This window comes from Monodelphis domestica, chromosome 2 (assembly GCF_027887165.1).
Source record: "Monodelphis domestica isolate mMonDom1 chromosome 2, mMonDom1.pri, whole genome shotgun sequence".
Taxonomy (NCBI): Eukaryota; Metazoa; Chordata; class Mammalia; order Didelphimorphia; family Didelphidae; genus Monodelphis; species Monodelphis domestica.
The window spans coordinates 340,580,271-340,606,710 of NC_077228.1; positions in this window are offsets into that span (position 1 = coordinate 340,580,271).

Genomic DNA, 26,440 nt, shown 5'->3' on the forward strand with positions numbered 1-26,440 from the left:
CACTCTCTCAGTGTTGGAAGCCTGGGTCCAGTGGCACGAAAAGCCGTTACACCTGGAGACTTCCTCAGCTGCATTAGATGGCCAGTTGTCTTTTGTGCTCTAACATGCCCTAAGCACTCCACAGTGCTTTGCTGTGTCGCCATCTCAAACGTTGGACCTTCTTATTGGTTTCTTCCATCTGTTCCGCCGAAGCAGTCTTCACATGCTGGGTGAGCAAGGCCCTGGTTAACTAGAGGTCTACAACCCGATGGCTACCCTCACAAGGTTTAGCCGGCCTGTTGAAGCCATTGCCTGGGATGTGGCCGCTGCCCCATGCTAGCAGCTACTAGGAGCCACAAGTGAGAGCTGGGTGTCAGGTGGGGGTCAGAGGCTGGAGAGCTGCCCTAGAAGGGCACAACAAACCCATACCAGAGATAATACCCCTCCCTGAACACCCCATACACCCCTTAATTGACCATAATTAACCATATTAATTGACCATAATTGACTATATTAACAAGTAATCCAACAAAAATCACATGATTATCTCAACAGATGCAGAAAAAGCTTTTGACAAAATACAATACTCATTCCCACTGAAAACACTAGAAAGCATAGGTATAGAAGGGCCTTTCCTTAAAATAATAAACAGTATATATCTAAAACCATCAGTAAAGATCATCTGCAATTGGGATAAACTAGAAGCCTTCCCATTAAGATCAGGAGTGAAACAAAGATGCCCATTAACAACTCTATTATTTAATATTTTACTAGAAACATTAGCTGTAGCAATTAGTGAAGAAAAAGAAATTGTAGGTATTAAAATAGGCAATGAGGAGACCAAGCTATGACTCTTTGCAGATGATATGATGGTCTACTTAAAGAATCCTAGAGAATCAACCAAAAAACTAGTCAAAATAATCAACAATTTTAGCAAAGTTGCAGGATACAAAATAAACCCACATAAGTCATCAGCATTTCTATATATTTTCAACACATCTCAGCAGCAAGAATTAGAAAGAGAAATTTCATTTAAAATCACCCTAGACAGTATAAAATACTTAAGAATCTATCTGTCGAGGCAAACACAGGAACTATATGAACACAACTACAAAACTTTCTCCATACAATTAAAACAAGATCTAAATAATTGGAAAAACATCGATTTTTCATAGGTAGGACAAACTAACATAATAAAAATGACAATCCTACCTAAATTAATTTACTTATTTAGTGCCATACCTATTGAACTACCAAAAAACCTTTTTTACTGAATTAGAAAAAACCATAACAAAGTTCATTTGGGAGAACAAAAGATCAAGGATTTCCAAGGAAATGAAGGGAAAAAATGTAAAGGAAAGAGGCCTTGCAGTCCCAGATCTCAAACTACACTATAAAGCAGTGGTCATCAAAACAATTTGGTACTGCCTAAGAGACAGAAAGGAGGATTGGTAGAATAGACTTCGGGTAAGTGACCTCAGCAAGACAGTCTATGATAAGCCCAAAGATCCCTGCTTTGGGGACCAAAATCCACTATTTGATAAAAACTGCTGGGAAAATTTGAAGACAGTATGGGAGAGATTAGGTTTGGATCAACATCTCACACCCTACACCAAGTTAAACTCAGAATGGGTGAATGACTTGAATATAAAGAAGGAAACTATAAGCAAAATAGGTGAACACAGAATAGTATACATGTCAGACCTTTGGGAGGGGAAAGACTTTAAAACCAAGCAAGAGCTAGAAAAAATCACAAAACGTTAAGTCAATAATTTTGATTACATCAAATTAAAAAGGTTTTGTGCAAACAAAACCAATGCAACCAAAATTAGAAGGGAAGCTACAAGTTGGGGAAACAATCTTCATACCAAAAACTTCTGACAAAGGCCTAATTATTCAAATTTATGAAGAGCTAAATCAATTGTACAAAAAATCAAGCCATTATTCAATTGATAAATGGGCAAGGACCATGAATAGGCAATTTTCAGTTAAAGAAATCAAAACTATTAATAAACACATGAGAAAGTGCTCTAAATCTCATTATAATCAGAGATATGCAAGTCAAAACAACTCTGAGGTATCACCTCACACCTAGCATTTTGGCTAACATGACAGCAATGGAAAGAAATGAATGCTGGGGGGGATGTGGCAAAGTCAGGACATTAATGCATTGCTGGTGGAGTTGTGAATTGATCCAACCATTCTAGAGGGTAATTTGGAACTGTGATCAAAGGGCACTAAAAGGCTGTCTGCCCTTTGATCCAGCCATAGCACTGCTGGGTTTGTACTGGAAAGAGATAATAAGGAAAAAGACTTGTACAAGAATATTTATAGCTGTGCTCTTTGTGGTGGCAAAATATTGGAAAATGAGGGGATGCCCTTCAATTGGGGAATGGCTGAACAAATTGTGGTATATGTTGGTGATGGAATACTACTGTGCTCAAAAGAATAATGAACTGGAGGAATTCCATGGGAGCTGGAATGACCTCCAAGAAGTGATGCAGAGCAAAAGGAGCAGAACAAGTAGAACATTATACATAGAGGCTGATACACTGTGTGTGCAATCAAATGTAATGAACTTCTCCATTAGTGTCAATGCGGTGATCCTGAACAACTTTGAAGGATCTAAGAGAAAAACCACTGTCCACATTCAGAGGTAAAACTGTGGGAGTAGAAACACAGAACAAAAACAACTGCTTGACTACATGGGTCAAGGGGATATGATTGGGGATGTGGACTCTAAATGAACATCCTAATGCAAACACCAACCATATGGAAATAGGTTTTGATCTAGGACATAAGTAATACCCAATGCAATTGTGCGTCGGCTGTGGGAAGGGTGGGTGGAGGGGAGGGAGGGAAATAATATAATTCTTGTAAACAAGAAGTAATGTTCTAAATTGACTAAATAAACTAATTTTAAAAATAAATTAAAAAAATTTTTTTAAATTAAAAATTCTGGGAAAACTAGATAGCAAAATGGTAGAAATAAGGTTAAAGAAATAATGTTAAATACCTCATACCAATGCAAATGCAAAAAAAAAATGAATTTCAAATCTATAGACAGATGATGTGTGCATGACTAACAAATCAAAGGATCACAGAATAAAATTGATATTTCTTATTATCTGACATTAAAATGGTTTTATGCAAACAATTAATATAGTTAGAAAATAGAAAGAAAGCACCTAACTCGGGAAAAATCTTTACAAGTTTCTTTCATAAAGGTATCATTTCCAAGATATAAAAGTTGTCCCTAAAGTCTTAATGGAAGTTTTTTAAGTTTATAAAACTTATAAGTTTATAAAAACGGAGGAGGGCTTCTGGTCAAGATGGTGGCTTAGAAGCAGCAAATGTTCAGACCTCTGAAAACCCTTCCTTACTGATCACAAACTGAATGCTCCTAGCGGACTGAAATTCAAACTTAAAAACAGGACAGAGGTGGGGAACCCTCCTTATGGACTCAATTCAAAGGGTACACTCCCCAAAAAAACCAGAATCCTAGAACACTTGGGTCTAAGGGGAAGGCAGAAGGAAGGTCCCAGGACCCTTCCCCCCCACACCCAACCCAGAGCGCTGAGCCCCCAGCAGCAGCAGGAACCTCAGGGCTCGAAAAGGTGCTGTTCTGAAGGATGCATCTTGAAAGCAAACTGGGCCAGGCTCGGAGAATCCAACATTGAAGGCAAGGAAGCAGCCTGAGAGAGACAGGGGGGAACCTGTAATTCCGAGGCTGGTCCTTCCATCAGAGCCTCACAGGAGGTTTTTGCCTCGGGGCACATCCAGACCAACCCACTTGAACCTAATCCCATCAGGAGCCCTCAGAGCTCAGGAAGGCCAGGATCCCTCCTCCCCCCTAGAGTGCAGGGCCTCCCAAAAGGACAGGAACCTTGGTGAGGACAAAGGCACTGGGGTACCTTGTGGAAAGTGTTGTGCTAGGCTCAGAGTGTGGAAGTAAGGCGGCAGAGAAGCAGCTGGAGAGAGCTGAGAGCAGTAACACCTGAAACACTGGCAGGCAGGGGAGGAAAGACTGGGGCTTCCATGGGAAGACAGATTATCTGTGGAGAATGGACAATTTGCCTGTGGCTAAAGCCTTGGATCATCAGACACATAAACTGAGAGCCGGCCCTCCTCACTCAGATTTCTGACTGAAAAGGGGAGGAAAAACCATAGAGATGGCAAACAGTGCAGAAGTGCAACAGCCTCCAAACACCAAGAAAAGCAAGAAGAAGGGGGTGACTTTGGACACATTTTATGGAGCAAAAATACAAAATACAGAGGAGATAGAAGAGGAAGCACAAAAAATTGCCCCAAAACCTTCCAAAAGAAATGGAAATTCTCCACAAGCTCTTGAAGAATTTAAATTGGAAATTATCAAAAAGATGGAAGCCTTCTGGCAGGAAAAATGGGAAACAATGCAAACGGAACTCAGCAATCTGAGGGACCAAAATATGCAAATGCAGAAAAAGCTTGAAGGCTCAAAAAACAGGTCAGACCAATCTGAAAAAAAACTAGTCTATAAAGGTCAGAATCAAGCAACTGGAAGATAAAGATCTTGCAAAAGACCAAGAATTAATAAAGCAAAGTCAAAAGACTAAAGAATTAGAAGATAACATAAAATATCTCACTGACAAGGTGACAGACCTGGAAAACAGAGGAAGGAGAGACAATCTGAGAATCATTGGTCTACCGGAAAAGCCAGAAATAAACAGTAATCTTGATTTCATAATACATGATATCAACAAAGAAAACTCCCCAGAGATTCTAGAACAAGGGGACAAAATATACATTGGATGAGTTCACAGAACACCCTCTACACTAAATCCCCAAAAGACAACTCTCAGGAATGTAGTTGCCTAATTCCAAAGCTTCCAAGCAAAAGAAAAAATCTTACAAGAAGCCAGAAAAAGACAATTTAGATATAAAGTAACACCAATCAGGGTCACACAGGACCTAGCAATTTCCACTCTGAAAGATTGTCAGGCATGGAACATGATATTCAGAAAAGAAAGAGAGCTGGGTCTTCAACCAAGAATCAGCTATCCATCAAAAGTGACTATATACTTCCAGGGCAAAGTATGGGCATTCAACAAAATACAAGATTTCCGAGTATGTGTAAAGAAAGGCCAGAGCTCTGTGGAAAGTTTGACATCCTAACACAAAAAGCAAGAGAAACTTGAAAAGGTAAATATGAAGAAAAGGGAAAAGGAGAAAAATGTTATCTTTTTCTTTTATTCAAATTCTCTTCTATAAGGACTACATGTATATCAAATTATATATATATATTAATATGTGGGGATAATGTAATGTGTAACTCAAAAATTGTATACATCATTAGAGTAGTAAGAAGAATCACCCATAGGGAAAGTTTGGGGCATCAAGATGATATGGAGAAAGGGGGGTATAGAAAGAAAAAGGGAGGGGGGGAATCATTGATGGTATTAAGATATACTCCAAGAAATAGAAAACAAGCAAACAACTAAATCAAATAATCTTTCTCACACAAAGATACACATGGGATGGGGAGTGGAAGAATTCTATAAGAAGGAGAGGAAGAGAGTTTTCACTTAAACCTTACTCTCAGTGAAATCAAATTTGAGAAGGAAGAGCATCTAGATCCATTGGGATCTTGAATTCTATCTTATCCAACAGGATAGGAAAGAAAGGGAAAACCAAGGGAGTAGGGGTGGAGAGAACACAAAAAGGGAGGGAATGAGAGGTGAGAGGGGGAGGGAACAAAAAGGGAGGGGCTATAAAGGGAAACATATCAAGGGAGGGGACTAGGGGGACTGATTTAAAATAAATCACAGGCTTAAAATTTTATAGCTAAAGAAGAAAGGTCAAAACTAGGGGAGGATACCAAAATTCCAGGGAATCTACAAGTGACAATCATAACTTTGAACGTGAATGGGATGAACTCACCCATAAAACATAGATGAATAGCAGAATGGATTAGAATCCAAAACTCTACCATATGTTGCCTTCAAGAAACATACATGAAGCTGGTAGACACTCACAAGGTCAGAATTAAAGGATAGAGTAAGACCCTTTGGGCCTCAACTGATAGAAAGAAGGCAGGAGTTGCAATCATGATATCTGACAAAGCTAAAGTAAAAATAGACCTGATTAAAAAGGATAGGTAAGTTAAATATATTTTATTAAAAGGGACTATTGACAATGAGGAAATATCACTAATCAACATGTATGCACCAAATAATATAGCACCCAAATTTCTAATGGAGAAACTAGGAGAATTAAAGGAGAAAATAGAAGGTAAAACCATACTAGTGGGAGATCTGAACCAACCAATATCAAATTTAGATAAATCAAATCAAAAAATAAATAAGAAAGAGGTAAAAGAAGTGAATGAAATCTGAGAAAAATTAGAGTTAATGTACATATGGACAAAAGTAAATAGGAACAAAAAGGAATACACGTTCTTCTCAGCACCACATGGCACATTTACAAAGATTGACCATACACTATGTCACAGAAACATGGCATACAAATGCAGAAAAGCAGAAATAATAAATTCAGCCTTTTCAGATCATAAAGCAATAAAAATAATGATCAGTAAGGGTACATGGAAAGCCAAATCAAAAATTAATAGGAAATTAAATAATATGATACTCCAAAATCAGTTAGTTAGAGAACAAATCATAGAAACAATTAATAATTTCATTGAGAAAAATGACAATGTTGAGACATCCTTGCAAACCTTATAGGATGCAGCCAAAGCAGTACTCAGAGGAAAATTAATACCCCTGAGTGCATATATTAACAAATTAGGGAGGGCAGAGATCAATGAATTGGAAATGCAAATAAAAAAACTTTAAAGTGAACAAATTAAAAACCCCCAGAAGAAAACCAAACTAGAGGTACTAAAAACTAAGGGAGAAATTAATAAAGTCAAAAGTGATAGAACTGTTGAACTAATAAGAAGACTAGAAGCTGGTACTTTGAGAAAACAAAATAGACAAAGTACTGGTCAATCTAATTAAAAAGAGGAAAGAAAAAAAGCAAATTAACAGCATCAAAGATGAAAAGGGGAAACTCACCTCCAATGAAGAGGAAATTAAGACAATCATTAAAAACCACTTTTCCCAATTATATGGCAATAAATATACCAATCTAGGAAATATGGATGAATATTTAGAAAAATATAAATTACTTATACTAACAGAAGAAGAAATAGAATTCTTAAATAATCTCATATCAGAAAAAGAAATCCAACAGGCCATCAAAGAACTCCCTAAGAAAAAATCCCCAAGGCCTGATGGATTCACAAGTGAGATCTATCAAACATTCAAAGAACAGCTAACTCTAATACTATACAAACTATTTGACATAATAAGCAAAGAGCGAGTTCTACCAAATTCCTTTTATGACACAAACATGGTACTGATTCCAAAGCCAGGAAGGTCAAAAACAGAGAAAGAAAACTCTAGACCAATCTCCCTAGTGAATATAGATGCAAAAATCCTAAATAGGATACTAGCAAAAAGACTCCAGCAAGTGATCAGGAGGGTCATTCACTATGATCAAGTAGGATTCATACCAGGAATTCAGGGTTAGTTCAATATTAGGAAAACCATCCACATAATTGACCAAATCAACAAGCAAACCAACAAGAACCACATGATTATCTCAATAGACACAGAAAAAGCCTTTGATAAAATACAACACCCATTCCTATTAAAAACACTAGAAAGCATAGGAATAGAAGGGTCATTCCTTAAAATAATAAACAGTATATATCTAAAACCATCAGCTAATATCATCTGCAATGGGGATAAACTAGACGCATTCCCAATAAGATCAGGAGTGAAACAAGGATGCCCATTATCACCTCTACTATTTGACATTGTACTAGAAACACTAGCAGTAGCAATTAGAGAAGAAAAAGAAATTGAAGGCATCAAAATAGGCAAGGAGGAGTCCAAGTTATCACTCTTTGCAGATGACATGATGGTCTACTTAAAGAATCCTAGAGATTCAACCAAAAAGCTAATTGAAATAATCAACAACTTTAGCAAAGTTGCAGGATACAAAATAAACCCACATAAGTCATCAGCATTCCTATATATTTCCTACACATCTCAGCAGCAAGAATTAGAAAGAGAAATCCCATTCAAAATCACCTCAGACAAAATAAAACACTTAGGAATCTATCTCCCAAGACAAACATAGGAACTATATGAACACAACTACAAAACACTCTCCACAGAATTAAAACTAGACTTGAGCAATTGGAAAAAAATTAACTGCTCATGGGTAGGATGAGCCAATATAATAAAAATGAACATCCTACCCAAACTGATGTATCTATTTACTGCCATACCCATTGAACTTCCAAAAAAATTTTTTACTGAATTAGAAAAAACATAACAAAGTTCATTTGAAAGGACAAAGGGTCAAGGATATCCAGGGAAATAATGAAAAAAGCATACAAAGGAAGGGGGCCTTGTAGTCCCAGATCTCAAACAATACTATAAGCAGTGGTCATCAAAACAATTTGGCACTGGCTAAGAGACAGAAAGGAGGATCAGTGGAATAGACTTGGGGTAAGTGACCTTAGCAAGACAGTCTATGACAAACCCAAAGACCCTGGCTTTTGGGACAAAAATGCACTATTTGACAAAAACTGCTGAGAAAACTAGAAGACAGTGTGGGAGAGACTAGGTCTGGATCAACACCTCACACCCTACACCAAGATAAACTCAGAATGGGTGTATGACCTGAATATAAAGAAGGAAAGTATAAGTAAATTAGGTGAAAACAGAATAGTATACATGCCAGACCTTTGGAAAGGGAAAGACTTTAAAACCAAGCAAGACATAGAAAGAGTCACAAAATGTAAAATGAATAATTTTGATTACATCAGATTAAAAAGTTTTTGTACAAACAAAACCAATGTAACCAAAATTAGAAGGGAAGCAACAAATTGGGAAACAATCTTCATAACAAAAACCTCTTACAAAGGTCTAATTACTCAAATTTATAAAGGGCTAAAGCAATTGTACAAAAAATCAAGCCATTCTCCAATTGATAAATGGGCAAGGGACATGAATAGCCGGTTTTCAGCCAAAGAAATCAATACCATTAATAAGCACATGAAAAAGTGTTTAAATCTCTTATAATCAGAGAGATGCAAATCAAAACAACTCTGAGGTATCACCTCACACCCAGCACACTGGCTAACATGACAGTGAAGGAAAGTAATGAATGCTGGAGGGGATGTGGCAAAGTAGGGACATTAATTCATTGCTGGTGGAGTTGTGAAATGATCCAACCATTCTGGAGGGCAATTTGGAACTATGTCCAAAGGGCGATAAAAGAGTGTCTGCCCTTTGATGCAGCCATAGCACTGCTGGGTTTGTTCCCCAAAAAGACAACAAGTAAAAAAGACTTGTACAAGAATATTCATAGCTGCACTCTTTGTAGTGGCAAAAAATTGGAAAATGAGGGGATGCCCTTCAATTGGGGAATGGCTGAATAGATTATGGTATATGTTGGTGATAGAATACTATTGTGGTAAAAAGAACAATAAAGTGGAGGGATTCCATGGAGACTGGAAAGACCTCCAGGTAGTGATGCAGAGTGAAAGGAGCAGAGCCAGGAAAACATTGTACACAGAGACTGATACACTGTGGTACAATTGAAAGTAATGGACTTCTCCATTAGTCTCAATGCAATGTCCCTGAACAACCTGCAGGGACCAGGAGAAAAAAACACTACCCACAAGCAGAGGACAATTGGTGAGAGTAAAAACAGGGAGGAACGACAACAGCTTGACTACAGGGGTGGAGGGGATATGAAGGAGGAGAGACTCTGAATGAACACCCTACTATGGAAACCAATAACATGGAAATGGGCTCGGGTTGAGGAAGCATGTGATACCCAGAGGAATTGGGCATTGCCAATGGGAGGGGTGGGGGGAAAGGGGTAGGAAAAAAAAAGGTGATCTTTGTTTCTAATGAATAAAGTTGGAAAATGACCAAATAAATTAAACGCTTAAAAAAAAAACTATTGGAGGAATTGTGGGAAGATTTGGGAGTAGGGGTGAAACTTTCTCACCCACCTAACACCCTGCACAAACAACTAAAAACAAATCCATAAAATCTATTCTAAAGCATCAATACAGGGAGGAGTTGACAGGAGAATTAGGAAGGAAGGCTTCAGACTTCCCTAGCCCCAGTCCCAGAGCACTTTGCCCCAGGAACTGAACAAACATCTTGGAATCCACAATTCAACCCCTAAGGGCAGGATTTAAAATTTCTCATGGTTTGTAAATGAGATTGATTCACTTATAAAATGAAAACTGAGAGCAGACTTGATTAAAAATAAAAAACCACCTAATGATGTTGTTTATAAGAAACACACTTAAAAATTGGACATATAGAGTAAAAATAATGGCTGGAGCAGAATATATTGTGCCTCAGCTGACACAAAGAAAGTAGGTGTAGCGACCATGATCTCTGATAAAGTTAAAGCTAAAATAGATATAATCAAAAGAGACAAACAGGGGAAGTATATTAAAAGTTACCATAAGTAAACAAATTTAACAATGAAAGAGAAATAGAATACCTACCAAAAATAAATTGCCTAGACCTGTGGCAGTGAACCTAAGGCACATGTGCCAGAGATGCACACAAAGGGCACACCTTTGTCCTCCAGAGTTCATTACTAGAAAGCCAGAGGGACTCTGGGTGTAGCTATTCCTCTCCTCCCCCCCCCCATACACCTGAGGACATTCCTCCCTCTCCTGTCTGTGGTAAGGCACTGGGAGGGGTGGAGGGGTGGGGGTCACATGCTACCTGAGGGTGAGGTACAGTAGGGAGTCTATTGAATCTGTGGTGAAGGTAATTCCCATAGTGGAGTTGGAGAGGAGTTAGGTTTGAGGGGATCTTAGTTCACAGTGTGGCACATAACTGGAGGAGAGTGGAGTGTTCAGGCCACTCTCCTCCCCTCCTCCACATGCACCTTTCATCACCCCCTCCTCTGCTCAGCAGCCCAATGGGAAAGTTTCCTCCTTCCTCTATTTGGGGTAAGGTGGGGAGATACACAGCAGGGCAAAGCATGGTCCAGCTCTAGATTTCTGTGGGGCACAGCACTCAGACTCTAAAAATTTCATCATCACTGACTTAGATTATCAGAGCAAGAAATAGAATATTGGGATAGACCTATTTTAGGAAAAGAAATCAGACAAGTCATAAATGAACTTCCTAAGAAAAAAACATCAGGAACAAATGGATTTACAAGTTTATTCTACCAAACATTTTAGGACCAACTAATTCCATTACTAAATAAATTATTAGAAGAAATAGGCAAAAAAGGAGTTTTATGAACTTCTTTTATGAAATAAATATGGTGCTGATACCTAAATCAGGAAGAGTAAAAACAAAGAAAATTATAGACCAATATCATTGTACAGGCAAGGCACCTGGTAAAGACAGGATCCCAACCGAGGTGTACAAGGCCCTAAAGGAAAAGGCGCTCCAGGCATTCCACATAGTGTTGACCAGCATATGAGAAGAGGAAGACATGCCCCCAGAACTCAGAGATGCCTCCATCATAGCCCTATACAAGAACAAAGGCTCACGAGCAGCCTGTGACAACTACAGAGGCATCTCACTACTCTCCACTGCTGGAAAGATCCTCGTTCATGTTATACTCAACAGACTCCTGTCATCTGTTTCAGAGCAGAACCTGCCTGAATCACAATGTGGCTTCCGACCAGATTGTAGCACCATCGACATGGTCTTCATGGTGAGGCAAATGCAGGAAAAATCCTTGAGCAGAACCTGAGTCTCTACATTGTCTTGGTAGACCTTCATGAATGGGCAGAGTCAATACAATGAAAATTACAATTCTACCTAATCTAATCTACTTATTCATTGCCACTCCAATTAAATTACAGAAAAAACATTATTTTATTGAGTTATAAAACTAATAGAATTCCTTTGTAAAAATAAAGATCAAGAATATGAAAGAAATGAATAAAAAATATAAAGGAGGTCTAGCAGTACACGATTTTAAAACATATTATAAAAATGTAATTATCAAAACTATCTGGTCCTGACTAAGAAACAGAAAGATAGGCCAGTGAAATAGAACAGACATATAACAAATAGCATTAAAAGATTATAGCAATATGATATTTGATAAAACCATAGATCCTGGATTTGTGGATAACTTCCTGTTTGGAAAAAAATTGCTGGAAACTAGTTTGGCAGAAACTAAGAATAAACCAATCCCTTATACCATTTACCAATTACACAATCAAAATGGATACATGATCTAGATCTAAAAGAAGATACCACAAGTAAATTAAAAGAACACACTACCTATCAAATTTATGGATAGGAGAGAAATTTATGAGTTAACCAGTGATAGAGAGCATTGTAAAATATAAAATGAATAATTTCAAATGCATTAAATTAAAAAGTTTTGTGTAAATAAAATAAACACTGCCAAGATTAGAAGGGAAGTAGGAAATTAGATAAAACAATTTTATAGACAGTCACTCAGATAGAGGCCTTAATCTAAAATATGTAGTGAAATCTTGTCAAAATTATAAGAATAGCAGCTATCTCCTAATTGATAAGTAAGCAAAAGGTATGAACGTACAACTTTCAGATAAAGAAATCAAAGCCATACTTAGGTCAACAAAGAAATGCTCTGGATTACTAATGCTTAGAAAATGAAAATGAAAACAACTTTGAGATTCCACCAAAAAAACTAAGTGACAAATGTAGGAGGGAATATTAGGAAGTGGGGACACTAATGTACTGTTAGTTGAGCTGTGAACTGATCCAACCATTTTGGAGAGCAATTTGGAATTACACCCAGAGAGTTATAAAACTGTGTATATTCTTAGACCCAGCAAGACCATTACTGGGTCTGTTTCCCAAGGAGATTAGAGGAAGAAGAAAATAACCCATACATTCCAAATTATTTTTTAAAGTTCTCTTTATTGTGGCAAACAATTAGAAACTAAGGAGATGGCTATTAATCAGGGACTGGCTAAACAAATTGTGGTATATGATCATTTTGGAATAATATTGAACTTTAAGAAACAGTAAACAAATTGATTTTTTTTTAAACTTAGAAAGAATTACATATGAAATGAACAGTGAAATGAAGAGAATCAGGAAAACATTGTACACAGCCACAGAACTAATACTAGAAGAATAAATTGAGAATGTCACTTCCAGAAAATAAACAGAAAGATGAAACATGAAAGATTTAATTTATATTAACATATTAGCCTATATGAACACATCCTGTGTGATGGAGGGAAGGTTGGAAGGGTTGGGATACCAATGGATTATGTAGATACTATTATGTATTATTATTATTATATAGATCTATTATGTAGATACAAAGAAAAGTAAGTTAAACATGTAGGAAATCTATTGTTTCATTTGTATATCTTTTTTTCTTTATAAATGGAAATCCTTTTATTTGGATTTACAAACATTTGGAATAATAATTTTTAATTTTTATTTTTTTAATTTTTTTAAAGCATATAAGACTAATGACCATTCCCCAGTAGATAGGTAGTTCTTAGCCTGGAAGAAATCCAGGCCATTAATAATTATATGGGGGGAAATGATCTAAATAATAATTAGAGAAATGCAAATCCAAGCAACTTTGAGGTTCTAATTTATACTTTCAGATTGGTAAAGATGACAAGAGGAAAATGACAAATGAGGATAGGCAAACAGGTATATTAATACACACAGTATATAGAGCTATGAAATAGTCCAGCCATTCTGGAAAGCAATTTTGAGCTATTTTCAAAATATTACAAAACTGTGTATATATTTTGACCTTGTTGTACAATTACTTGGTCCAGAAGTTTAAAATTTTTAAAGGAAAATGATCTATATGTACAAAATTATTTATAGTACCTCTTTTTAAAAACTAAGGAATTCTTCTTTGGGGAACTAACTAAAAATGTGGGTATATGAATAATATCATACCATAAGAAATGATAAAAATGAATAATTTCAGAGGAAGTTGGGAAGATCTTTTTGAAATGATACAAATTAAAGGAAGTAGAACTAGAAAAATAATTTATAAAAGAATAGCAATGAAAAAAGTTCTTGCCACCAAAGTCCTTGATACTATCAAAGAGTTCAACATAGAAATGATACAAATTAAAGGAAGTAGAACTGATATGATTTTATCAGTGAAAATTATATTAAATAAGAGGCACTAATGTCTGCTTTGTCACTGAACCCTAAGGACCATGGGAACTTTCCCTCTGACTTTCAGTCGAAACTTTCCATCTTTATTGTCTACCCCATTAGAATGTGAACTTCTTGAGAGCAAAGACAGTCATATTTGTATCCTCAGCAAAGAGCATGGTACTTTGCACACAATAAGCATTGGAAATTTTATTTTATTTCTTCATTCATAACAAAATTATATACAATAATCTTAGAGTTCTCATCAGTAAACCTCCTGAAAAAGTGGTGAACTTAAGATGCAGAAAGAGATGTACACTTTTGGATGTTGTTAATGTAGGTGTTTCTTTTTCCCTTAAAAAATAAAATAAATGTCCATTAGATACATCTCTTGTGTAAGAATTTTCTCCTTCTTAGTGTTAGAGTTATCATATTTGAAGTCACTTCACCAAATGAAGGAAACAAAAATAATAGAAGAAATTGATCATTTCCTCATTTTTAAATTCTTTGCATCAGATGGACCTTCATTCCAACTGCTTTAGAAAGAGAAAATTATTCATCCTGAGAAAATAACTATATTTTTCTGTTCCTCATTTGTTCTTTTTTTATTTGTAGAATAACAGGTTTGACATAGATACAGATACAGTTATAAAAAGATCTATGATTCCTCAAACCATGTTCAAGAATAATTTTAAATAATGGGAGAAATTAAGACTGAGTAGTAGAACTAGGAAAAGAAATTAGAGATTATTTGATCCAATTATTTCAATTCAGATATGAAGAAATTAACATCCAAAAGGATTAAGTGATTTGCCCCATGATCACAAAACAGCCTATGGAAAGAGATCTCTGGCGAGACTAGAACTCACGTCTCCAGATTACAAGTTCATCATTTTTCATACTCCTTTCTCCAGAGTCTGAAGCACTGATTCTTAAGCTTTTTGTGTCATCTGGCAATCAAGTAAAGCAGTAAAGCCTGTGGACCCTTTCTCAGAATAATATTTTGAAATGCATAAAATAAAATAAGATTATAAAGGAAGCCAATTGTATAAAAATAAAATCATCAAATACTTTTAAAAACAATTTCATGTTAAGCTTGACTCCCTGGTTTAAGTCATTCCTGGTTACATCTACCAGATACTAGTGCTTTCCCATTCCATGATTGCTTTTCATGCTATATATACATATAATGTTACATTATATATCATAACATATAGCATACCGTATCATATTTATGTTATGTTATTATGTTGTGTTGTGTTATATTGTATTATATTGTACTATATTATATTATATTTCATTATGTTACATTCTATTCTGAATCTCTGTTAGGATATAAATTCTTTGGGGATAACAAATATTTTGATTTTTTTCTTAGCCCTTAGCACAGTACCTGATACATAGTGAATACTTAACTTTTTTGATTTTATTGACTGATGACAGGACCCTGGCTTTGCTTTCTGTTTGGCCCAAGACAGGAGAACAAGGAACAATGCTCAGAAATTACAAAGATAAAATTTTACACTTGATATTAGGGGATGCAAATTTCAAATATTTACAGATGTCCAAGGAGGTAATATTTCTCTTCACTGGAAGTCATAAAGACTAGATGATCACTCGTTGGGTCCATTGGGGTAAAGATTCCTTTGGATTATGAATTGGATTAGTTGGATACTGATGTCCCTTCCAAATCTTTCCCTTCCATATTCTGTGACTTTGAAACTCTATGAATCATTAAACAAACTACAGTGATCAAAACTTCCTAAGGCCAAGGGAGGCAGAAGTATCAGGGGAACCAATCACTGACCATGGGAAAGTCATGATTCTCCTACTGTACATTCAGTGAGCCTTGGAGGGCTGAAATAATTTTAGATGGGGTCAGCATTAGTTGCCATTCTCATGAGAGATTCTACCCTCACAGCAGGTGTTGATATGCCTAGAGGGGGAAGGGGGGAGTTAAAAGTATTTCAATGAAATTCATTACCCGTTGCACAGTGAAAGTGTCCATTTTTACATATTGGTGAGCAGGAATAAAAAGACTGTCTGGAAATGACATTAGGGAATCTAAATGATATTACCAAACACAAATATAAAAGCATATTCTTATGTTACCGACTTTCCTCAGTACATTATCTCACCTCTTCCATAGTTCACCAACTCTCTAACTTGCTGTCCAAGATAAACCATTGTCCAAAATAATAGACTATTTACTTAATTTTGTTATTTATTGTGAGTCTGTGTCAGGCTCTGTTAGGTAAAGCCAGTACCTCCTTAAATATCCCTCTGAGTCAAATCAATTCATAAAACTGAATCGAATTCATAGCCTTTTTAGAACTAAAAGGGACCTTTGAGAGAATCTAATTCATTTATGGTTTCAGAAATTGAAGCTAAGAGAAATTAAGCAACTTTTGTAAGGTCACACAGCTAATTAATTTCTGAACTGGAACCCATCTTGAGATCTCTCAACTCTTATCCCTGTACTCTTGGAAAGCAGTTTCCCTAGAAAGAACCTGATTTTACTAATATGTAATCAGTAACCTCAAAATGATGCTGTTTCTGTGTAATCAAAGAGGGTACTCATATAATTGAAAGGGTGTGAGAGTCATCTTGTTTACTACAAGTATGTTGTTTGATTTTTAAATTATGACATTCTTATTTTGTATTTATTTTTTTTATTTAAATGATTATTTGCTTGTCCATTGAATTAAAAATCCCACTTAACTCCCTCCTTCCATCTTCTTCCCTGACCAATACAGAAGGCATCATTTCACAAATATATATATATATATATGTATATGTATATAAAACTATGTTTTATTTATTTCTATTTATCACTTCAGGGTGTATGGGGTGCTCAGGGAGGGGTAGCACCCTTGGTACAGAGGGCTTGTCGTGCCCTCTTAGGGCAGCTCTCCAGCCTCTGACCCCCACCTGACACCAGCTCTCACTTGTGGCTCCCAGTAGCTGCTAGCATGCGGCAGCAGCCACACCCGGGGCAACGACTTCGACAGGCCGGCTAAACCTTGTGAGGGTAGCCATCAGGTCGTTGACCCCTGGTGAACCAGGGCTTTGCTCACCCAGCATGTGAAGACTGCTTCGGCTGAACAGGGGGAAGAAACCAATAAGAAGGTTCAACGGCTGAGATGGCAACGCAGCAAAGCACTGTGGAGTGCTTAGGGCGTATTGGAGCACAAAAGACAACACGGCCATACAATGCAGCTGAGGAAGTCTCCAGGTGTAACGACATTTCATGCCACTGGACCCAGGCTTCCAATGCCGAGAGAGTGGGACTGTCTCTGTGCATCGGCTTTTCCACTTAAATCTCTTTCACACACAAGTGTCTTTGTGCACACTCATCTATCCTAACCCCATCCACCCTCTTCAAGACCTGCGGCGATTGGGGAGTGGCGGCGCAACAGGTGGAGGTGACCACTGGCAGTTGTAGTCACAATCCTGCATGTAGGTGGCCCATAGACCAGTGGTCGCTCGGCCCTGTTGGGCAGCAGGGACGTTCGGCAGCATCCTGGGCGACTGAGCAGCCCTCTCTAGGACAGCACTGCTCACCCTAATCAAGGGAGGGGACTAGAAAAGGTGTCCCAAACATTGCCTGCCCTACAAACACCCGGTCAGCACACCGCGGCTGGCGGGTCATCCCTTTAAGCGGTCGAAATCAAAAGAAACAAAATACAAAGAAACTCCAACTAGGAGCATGGAACACCAGGACATTACTTGACAGAAAGAATACGCCAAGACCTGAGAGAAGAACAGCTCTAATCGGTAAAGAACTGGCGCGATATAACGTCGACATCACAGCCTTAAGCGAAACACGCTTACCAGAAGAGGGATCACTCAGCGAACCCACCACTGGATACACCTTCTTCTGCAAAGGTAGAGCCTCAAATGAAGGCAGAATCCACGGTGTTGGCCTGGCTATCAAAACCAGTTTGCTCAAACAGCTGCCAGAATTGCCTGTGGGCATCAGTGAGAGGCTCATGAAGATCCGTTTGCCTCTCAGCAAAGACCGGTATGCCACAATCATCAGTGTATATGCCCCAACACTGACCAGCACAGAAGAGACCATCGAGCAGTTCTACTCTGACCTGAGTGCCTTCCTGCACTCAGTGCCCACAAATGACAAGCTGATACTACTGGGAGACTTCAATTCCTGCGTTGGCCAGGACCATGAAAGATGGAAAGGAGTGCTCGGCAAACACGGCGTGGGCAAAATGAACAACAATGGCCTACTGCTACTCAGCAAATGCTCAGAGTTCGAACTCACCATCACGAACACTGTGTTCAGAATGGCGAACAAATATAAAACAATGTGGATGCACCCACGATCAAAACAGTGGCATCTCATTGACTACATCATTGTATGCCGGCGAGACATCCAGAATGTAAAGATCACCAGAGCCATGAGAGGAGCTGAATGCTGGACAGACCAATGATTGGTTAGAGTGACCCTTCAAATGCGCATTGTGCCTCGCCATCCAAAACATGCCCAGATAGTTCGCACATTTTACAACGTGAGTCATCTTAGAGATCCATCTTATTTGCAAACATTCCAGTCCTGCCTAGACGACAAGCTGTCTGCCAAGGGACCACTCACTGGAAGCTCAACCGAGAAATGGAACCAGTTCAGAGACGCAGTGAAGGAAACATCAAAGGCAGTCCTAGGCCCCAAACAAGGAACCACCTAACAACACTGCTATTGAAGACCTATTGAGCAAAAAGAACCAAGCCTTTATGGAGTGGCAAAATAACCCAAACACTGCTCCTAAAAAGGACAGATTCAAGTCTCTCCAAGCCACAGTGCAGTGTGAGATCAGGAAGATGCAAGACCAATGGTGGGGAAAAAAGGCAGAAAAAATCCAGCGTTTTGCTGATATGAAAAACTACAAACAATTTTTCAGTGCCCTCAAGATTGTCTATGGGCCATTAAAACCCACCACCACTCCCTTTCTATCCTCTGAAGGTGACACTCTCATAAAAGATAAAAAAGGCATCAGCAACAGGTGGAAAGAACACTTCAGTCAGCTTCTCAACCTACCAAAGCACCCTTGACCAGATCCCCCAAAACCACACCATTGAACAACTTGACGTCCCTCCTTCAATAGAGGAAGTCCAAAAAGCCATTAAACAAATGAGTACAGACAAGGCACCCGGTAAAGTCGGGATCCCAACCGAGGTGTACAAGGCCTTAAATGGAAAGGCGCTCCAGGCATTCTACATAGTGCTGACCAGCATATGGGAAGAGGAAGACATGCCCCCAGAACTCAGAGATGCCTCCATCGTAGCCCTATACAAGAACAAAGGCGCACGAGCAGCCTGTGACAACTACAGAGGCATCTCACTACTCTCCACTGCCGGAAAGATCCTTGCCTGTGTTATACTCAACAGACTCCTGTCATCTGTTTCAGAGCAGAACCTGCCTGAATCACAATGTGGCTTCTGACCAGATCACAGCACCATCGACATGGTCTTCATGGTGAGGCAAATGCAGGAAAAATGCCTTGAGCAGAACCTAAATCTCTACATTGTCTTCATAGACCTGACAAAGACGTTCAACACAGTGAAGAGGGATGCATTGTGGGTGATCCTCAGCAAGCTCGCAAAATTCGTCAAACTGATCCAGCTCTTTCATGTCGACATGACAGGGGAAGTCCTATCTGGTGGAGAGACTTCCGATCGCTTCAACATCTCCAATGGCGTGAAACAAGGCTGTGTCCTTGCTCCGGTACTATTCAACCTATACTTCACCCAAGTATTACGACATGCTGTGATGGATCTAGACCTGGGCATCTACATCAAATACCAGCTGGATGGCTCACTCTTCAACCTTCGCTGCCTGACTGCAAAAACAAAGACAACAGAGAGACTCATCCTGGAAGCTCTCTTCGCAGATGACTGTGCTCTCATGGCCCACCAAGAAAATCATCTTCAAACCATTGTGGACAGGTTCTCAACCGCAACAAAACTGTTTGGCCTGACTATCAGCCTCAGCAAAACAGAGGTGCTGTTCCAACCTGCACCAGGGAGGCCAACAAACCAGCCGTGTATTACAATCGATGGCACGCAGCTTTCTAACGTCAACACTTTCAAGTACCTGGGCAGCACCATCGCCAAGACGGGTCCCTAGACCACGAGATCAATGCCAGGATCCAAAAGGCCAGCCAGGCACTTGGGCAGCTGCGCTGCAAAGTCCTCTAACACAGAGGTATAAGCACTGCGACGAAGCTCAAAGTGTACAACGCAGTGGTCCTCAGCTCGCTCCTGTACGGTTGTGAGACATGGACACTGTACCGGAAGCACATGAAACAGCTGGAGCAATTCCACCAACGCTCCCTCCAGTCAATCATGAGGATCCAATGGCAAGACCAAATCACCAATCAGGAAGTCCTCAACAGAGCCAACTCCATCAGCATCGAAGTCCTGGTCCTCAAAACCCAGCTACGATGGTCTGGACACGTCATCCGCATGGACCCACAGCGGATACCAAGGGAGGTGTTCTATGGTGAACTGTCAGCTGGACTCAGGAAACAAGGCCGACCAAAGAAAAGATTCAAGGATCAGCTAAAGTCAAACTTGAAGTGGGCTGGCATTACCCCAAAGCAACTAGAACTCGCTGCCTCTGTCAGAAGCAGCTGGCAAACCCACATTCACCATGCCGCCATCACCTTTGAAGATGAGCGACGTCGACATCTTGCCGCTGCATGTGAACGCTGACACTAGGCCACAACCGCACCTCCTGTAACAACTGGAGTCCCAGGCCCCATGTGCCACAAACTCTGCGCCTCAGCCTTTGGACTCCAAAGCCATATGAGAGTACACCGTAGATGAAAACGCACAAAGACAATTATCATTCTTGGACACCGAGAGACTACCACTATTTATTAGTTCTTTTTCTGTAGGTAAGCATTTATAAATCATTCTTCAAACATTATTTCTTTTGCTGTATATAATGTTCTCTTGTTTCTGCTCATTTAATTTTCATAATTTCACGTAGATCTTTCCATGTCTGTCCAAAATTAATCTCTAATCTCATTTTAAAAATTAAATAATTTATTTTTAAAAACCTTATTTTCCATCTTGGAATCAATACAGTGAATTGGTTCTAATGCAGAAGAGTAGTAAGGGCTAGGAAATGGAGGGTTTGTAACTTGCCCAGGGTCACCTAGCTAGGAAGTGAATGAGGTCATATTCGAACCCAATACCTCCTATCTCTAGATCTATTTCTCAATCCACTGAGCCACTTAGCTGCCCCCCATGTCATATTTTTTAAAGGAATAAAGTGTTTTAACATAAGGTGACAATATGCAGCAAATGTATAATGAAAATAAATAAAATATAAATAAAATATCTGAACTCTTGTCTTAAACTAAAGTAAATCCTAGGGACAGACAAGATGGACAGAAATCATTAATATCTGTTATAATTCAAAAGTTTTATAATGACTTTGTTTCCTCACATTATCATTATTTTGATACTATTCTATTGTCTATATGACTCTCCCTTTGCAAAGTCATCTGTCACTCTTAATCATGTTATTCCTCCACTCAAAAAATTTCAGTGGCTTCCATATCATAACATGTTTCTGAGCTTTAGTCTCTGACCTCCATGTTCCAAACTCTACCTCCTCTATATGCTACGCCAATGATTTCAAACCTTTTTGAACCTTTTAAAGACTGTGAGCTGTGCTCCACTCCCCCCATCCCCATTGCATGCCATGCCCTGTCCACCCAGGACTACCTGTCATGTCCCACCCATCTCCCAACTTGCCACCTTAACCTAGACAGGGAAGAGAGAAAGGGAAGAGAATGGTCTGGGTGCTCTACTCAGGGGAGGGAGTAAGTAATTCCATTGGGCTTCTGGGTAGAGGGACTGGGAGGCTCAGTAGGGAGGGGAAGGGAGCAGCTCTGCAGAGTCCTTCTGCCTTTCTAGTCACTAATTCAGGCAGTCTTTGCATGACACTTTTGGTAAGTGTGCCATAGGTACACCATCATGGCACTGTCAAACACTTTAATTTCCCTCAGTATTTGATTGGTAAACTTTTACCCTTTCTACCAGACCCTGACATTCCCTCTCAGTCTACAGTGTTGTTCTACAGTTATCTTCATCTTTATGTGATGTTCCTGTGCTCCATATTCCATCTCCAACCTGGGGTTAGCTCCAACAAATTGCTCTGGGTCCCTGCTGAGATTGCACTATTTTTAGCTTGATCCAAACACCCATAGGACTGATCCCCTACCACCTTCATTTACATGTAGACCATGCCTCTCTCCTCCTTTCCACAATGTTCCTTTCAACTTAAATCTGGGAGAAATAATTAAATCAATCAGATTAGTCAGATATTAGATAGAGAATCAAATTCACCTAAGATCAAATCTACTCTCAGATATTTACTAGCTGTGTGACTCTGGCAAAATCATTTAACCTATTTGCCTCTTCTATAAAATGAAGATAACAAAAACAACTACCTCCCAAGGTTATTGTGAGAATCAATTGAAATAATATTCATAAAATGCCAAGCACAATACCTGGCACATAGTAGTCACTATATAAATGGTGGCTGTTATTCCTGGAAAGGATAGATACCTGACCACCATTCCCATATATATAGTGTTATTCCCTATTCAAATGTAAAGTCCTCTAGGGAAAGAATTGCCTTGATTACCACCCTACCTCCATTTTTTTTATCCCTGACATAGCTCAGAGCTTGGAACAAAGTAAGTACCTAATAATTTTTCACATTAATTTATTCTAAAATAAATTATAAAGTCTACCATTTTCTGTGTAAAGTATTTCAAAACCTGTCATGCACACTACATTCCATTCAAACTGACTTATTTAACATTCTCTCTCTACACATTACTCTTTCTCTTGATTCTTTATATTTGTCCAGGGCTGGAATATTCTCCTTCCCTCCACTTAAAGCACTAGCTCCATTCAAGAATCAACCTAATGGACCACTACCTGTGTGAACCTGGGCAAGCCACTTAACTCCTCTTGCCTATCACTTGTTACTCTTTTGTCTTGGAACCAACAAACAGTATTAATTTTAAGATGGAAGGTAAAGGAAGAGGAGGAGGAAGAAGAAAAGAGGTGAAGGAGGAGGAGGAGAAAGAGGAGATGGAGGAGGAAGAGAAAGAGGAGAAGGGGGAGGAAAAGAAGAAGAAGAAGAAGAGAATGAGGAGGAGGAGGAGAAGAAGAAAGAAAGAAAGGCAGGCAGACAGAAAGAAAGAAAGAAAGAAAGAAAGAAAGAAAGAAAGAAAGAAAGAAAGAAAGAAAGAAAGAAAGGAAGGAAGGAAGGAAGGAAGGAAGGAAGGAAGGAAGAAAGAAAGAAAGAAAGGAAGAAAGGAAGAAACAAACAAACAAACAAACAAACAAACAAACAAACAAACAAAGAAAGGATTCAACCCAATGGTCTACTTTACAAAAGCCTTTTTCTGATTCCCTGTGTTGCCCTCTAAATTACCTTATCTTTATTTTATTATTACTATTCTATGTTTCTATTATTTCCCTATTACCCATTTCCTTCCCTTCTCATATATTTATTTTTTACATTTTTATTCTTTATAAACTCTTACCTTACATCTTAGAATCAATACTGTGCATTGATTCTAGGAAAGACAGCAGTAAGAGCTAGGTAATGGTGTTTACCTGTCTAGGGTCACACAGCTGAGCCACCTAGCTGCCCCTTCTTCTATTCTTTCTTTAGCTTTTTCTGGCTCACTTTGCTCAGACTGTCTCCTGGCAGTCCAATATTTTCACCTTTCCTTCAAAAATTCCTTTAGAACAGTCTAAACTTTAACTCTAACTCATCCAATATATATGTATACACACACACACACACACACACACATATATATATATATATATATATATATATATATAGAGAGAGAGAGAGAGAGAGAGAGAGAGAGAGATAAAACAGCTGCAAATTAATGACTAGATTCACTGCTTAACTTACACATGGAAAATAAAATCCAGGGCTCTGCACCAAAATATTCTTAACTCAAAAAAAGCACAAAACAGTCCACATTTTTGCTGTATATAGAATATGCTGGAAAAGTTAATAATTATAATTCTTTGGAAGAAGATACAAGTATCCAATCTGTAAGTCCTCTACTTTTCTCCATGCTTAACATCCAATCTAAAAAGATGATTCCCGTTCTAACAGAATCTGTCTTTGATCTTAGCCACTCTCTCTAGCTAAAGACCATTTGTGTTTACAGGCTTTACAGAGCTGGAGTAAAAGAATTGTGTGGATATGGAATATTTCACATTAATATGGACTTTTGTTTTGGACAAAATATCAGGGAAAATTGGCATACCAAAACTTGAGTTTTGCCAGAAAATTTTCTTGAAGAAAGCAATGGAAGCTGTTAAGTATAATTTTTCAACGGGAACTGTAAACCAAAACCCAGGCATGTACAGTCTGTTTTTATATTCATTTAATACATTTAAGTTGATCAGAGTGGTTAAATTTACAGCTTTAAAAACTCAACATTTATCTTTCTCCACAGATTAAGCATATCAGAATTCTGTTAAGTACTCATGTGATTCCAATGTGGTTCCACACAGAAACTCACATAAGGACCCAAGTCTTACAATCCAGGATTTTGAAATTTTTATGATAAAAGTTATATGATGAAAAACACATGATGCAAGGAATAATCTGCCTACATGAGAGTTTAGCCAATGGAACATAGGAGATTAACTGCTTATCACCTGAACTCTTGGGATCCCCAGGTGGGATATGAGAATCAAAATAGAATATGACCTCATTATCAACTCTGAATCATTCAGGGCATGAGTGGGCCTTCTGAGAATTATTGAAATTCTTTGTTTCTCCTTCTTTAGGGTTACAGATGTAGAGCTGACAGGAAGGCTAATTAGTCCAATTTTCTTATTCAACAGATAAAGGAAATAAGGGTCAGAGAGGGAAAATATTTTGTACAAAGGCACACAGATTTGGGGCTTTTATTTTTTTGTTCAATCATTTTGGTACTGTGTAACTCTTTATGACCCTGACCCTATTTAGGGTTTTCTTGGCAAAGATATTGGAATGGAAGGCAGCTATATGGCTCAGTAGATTGAGAGCCAAACCTAGAGTTAGGAGATTCTGAGTTCAAATGCCATCTCAGACACTTCCTAGCTTTATGACCCTGGGTAAATCACTTAACTTCCTTTACCTAGCCCTTATCACTCTTCCACTTTGTATATAATGCACTGTATAATGATTCTAAAAAGAAAGGTAAAGAGTCTTAAAAAAGTTCCTGGAGTGGTTTGCCATTTCCTTCTATAGCTTATTTTACAAATGAGGAAACAGAGGCAAATGGAGTTAAATGACTTGCCCAAGATCACACACCAAGTGTCTGAGGCCATATTTGAATTCAGAAACCCAGGGAACAGAGTTCCAAAACCAGGATTTGAATTGAGGTTCTCTAACCCTCAAGTACAGTGCTCTTTCTACTACACTATACCCAAGTCCTGAGTTTAGTACTTTATTCTCTGCTTCCTGAGTTTACTTCGGATAGTTTTTGTGCATATCTTATATTAAACTCTGTGTGTGTGCTATTTTTTCCAATAGAAAATAAGTTTCTTGAGTAGAGGGACTGTTTTCATTTGAGTCATATGCTCAGTTAGGGCTGAGCTGAGCTTCTGGTCCATAGTAGATGCTTCCTAAATGCTTATGAAATTTAATAGAAATGAAGTAGGAATTTTTTATGTCCCAGATAAGCATCACATGGTATGCCCAGTGTGAGCAGCACAGAAGATGGCAAGGAATGCAGGTTACACTGGTTCTAGGATACTTACAGAATGCTGTTGCTATGGATACTGATGCTAAGGAGATTTCTCTTTCCCAGCTGAGATGAGGTTAGAATTGAGAGAGGGGGTTTGAAAGAGGACAGAAAGAGAGTTTTCAGTCCAGCCCTTCATCTGGTAGCAATTTCTATATTTTAACTCTTTGCTAGGGAGCTGGGAAAAGATGGGGCAGCGTGGCTAAAGTCAGGTAGACACTTTTCTGAGATCAAATCTTATCTCAGACCTTTACTAGATATGTGACCCTGTGTAAGTCACTTAACCCTGTTTGCCCTGTTTCCTCCACTGTAAAATGAGCTGAAGAAAATGGCAATCCACTCCAATATCTTTGCCAAAAAAAGCACTCCCAAATGGGTTCACAAAAAGTCAGACATACCTGAACAACAAAAACAAATTTGGGGTGTTTTTTTTTTTGCTTTGCTAAGTATTAAGTTCTGTTGTTT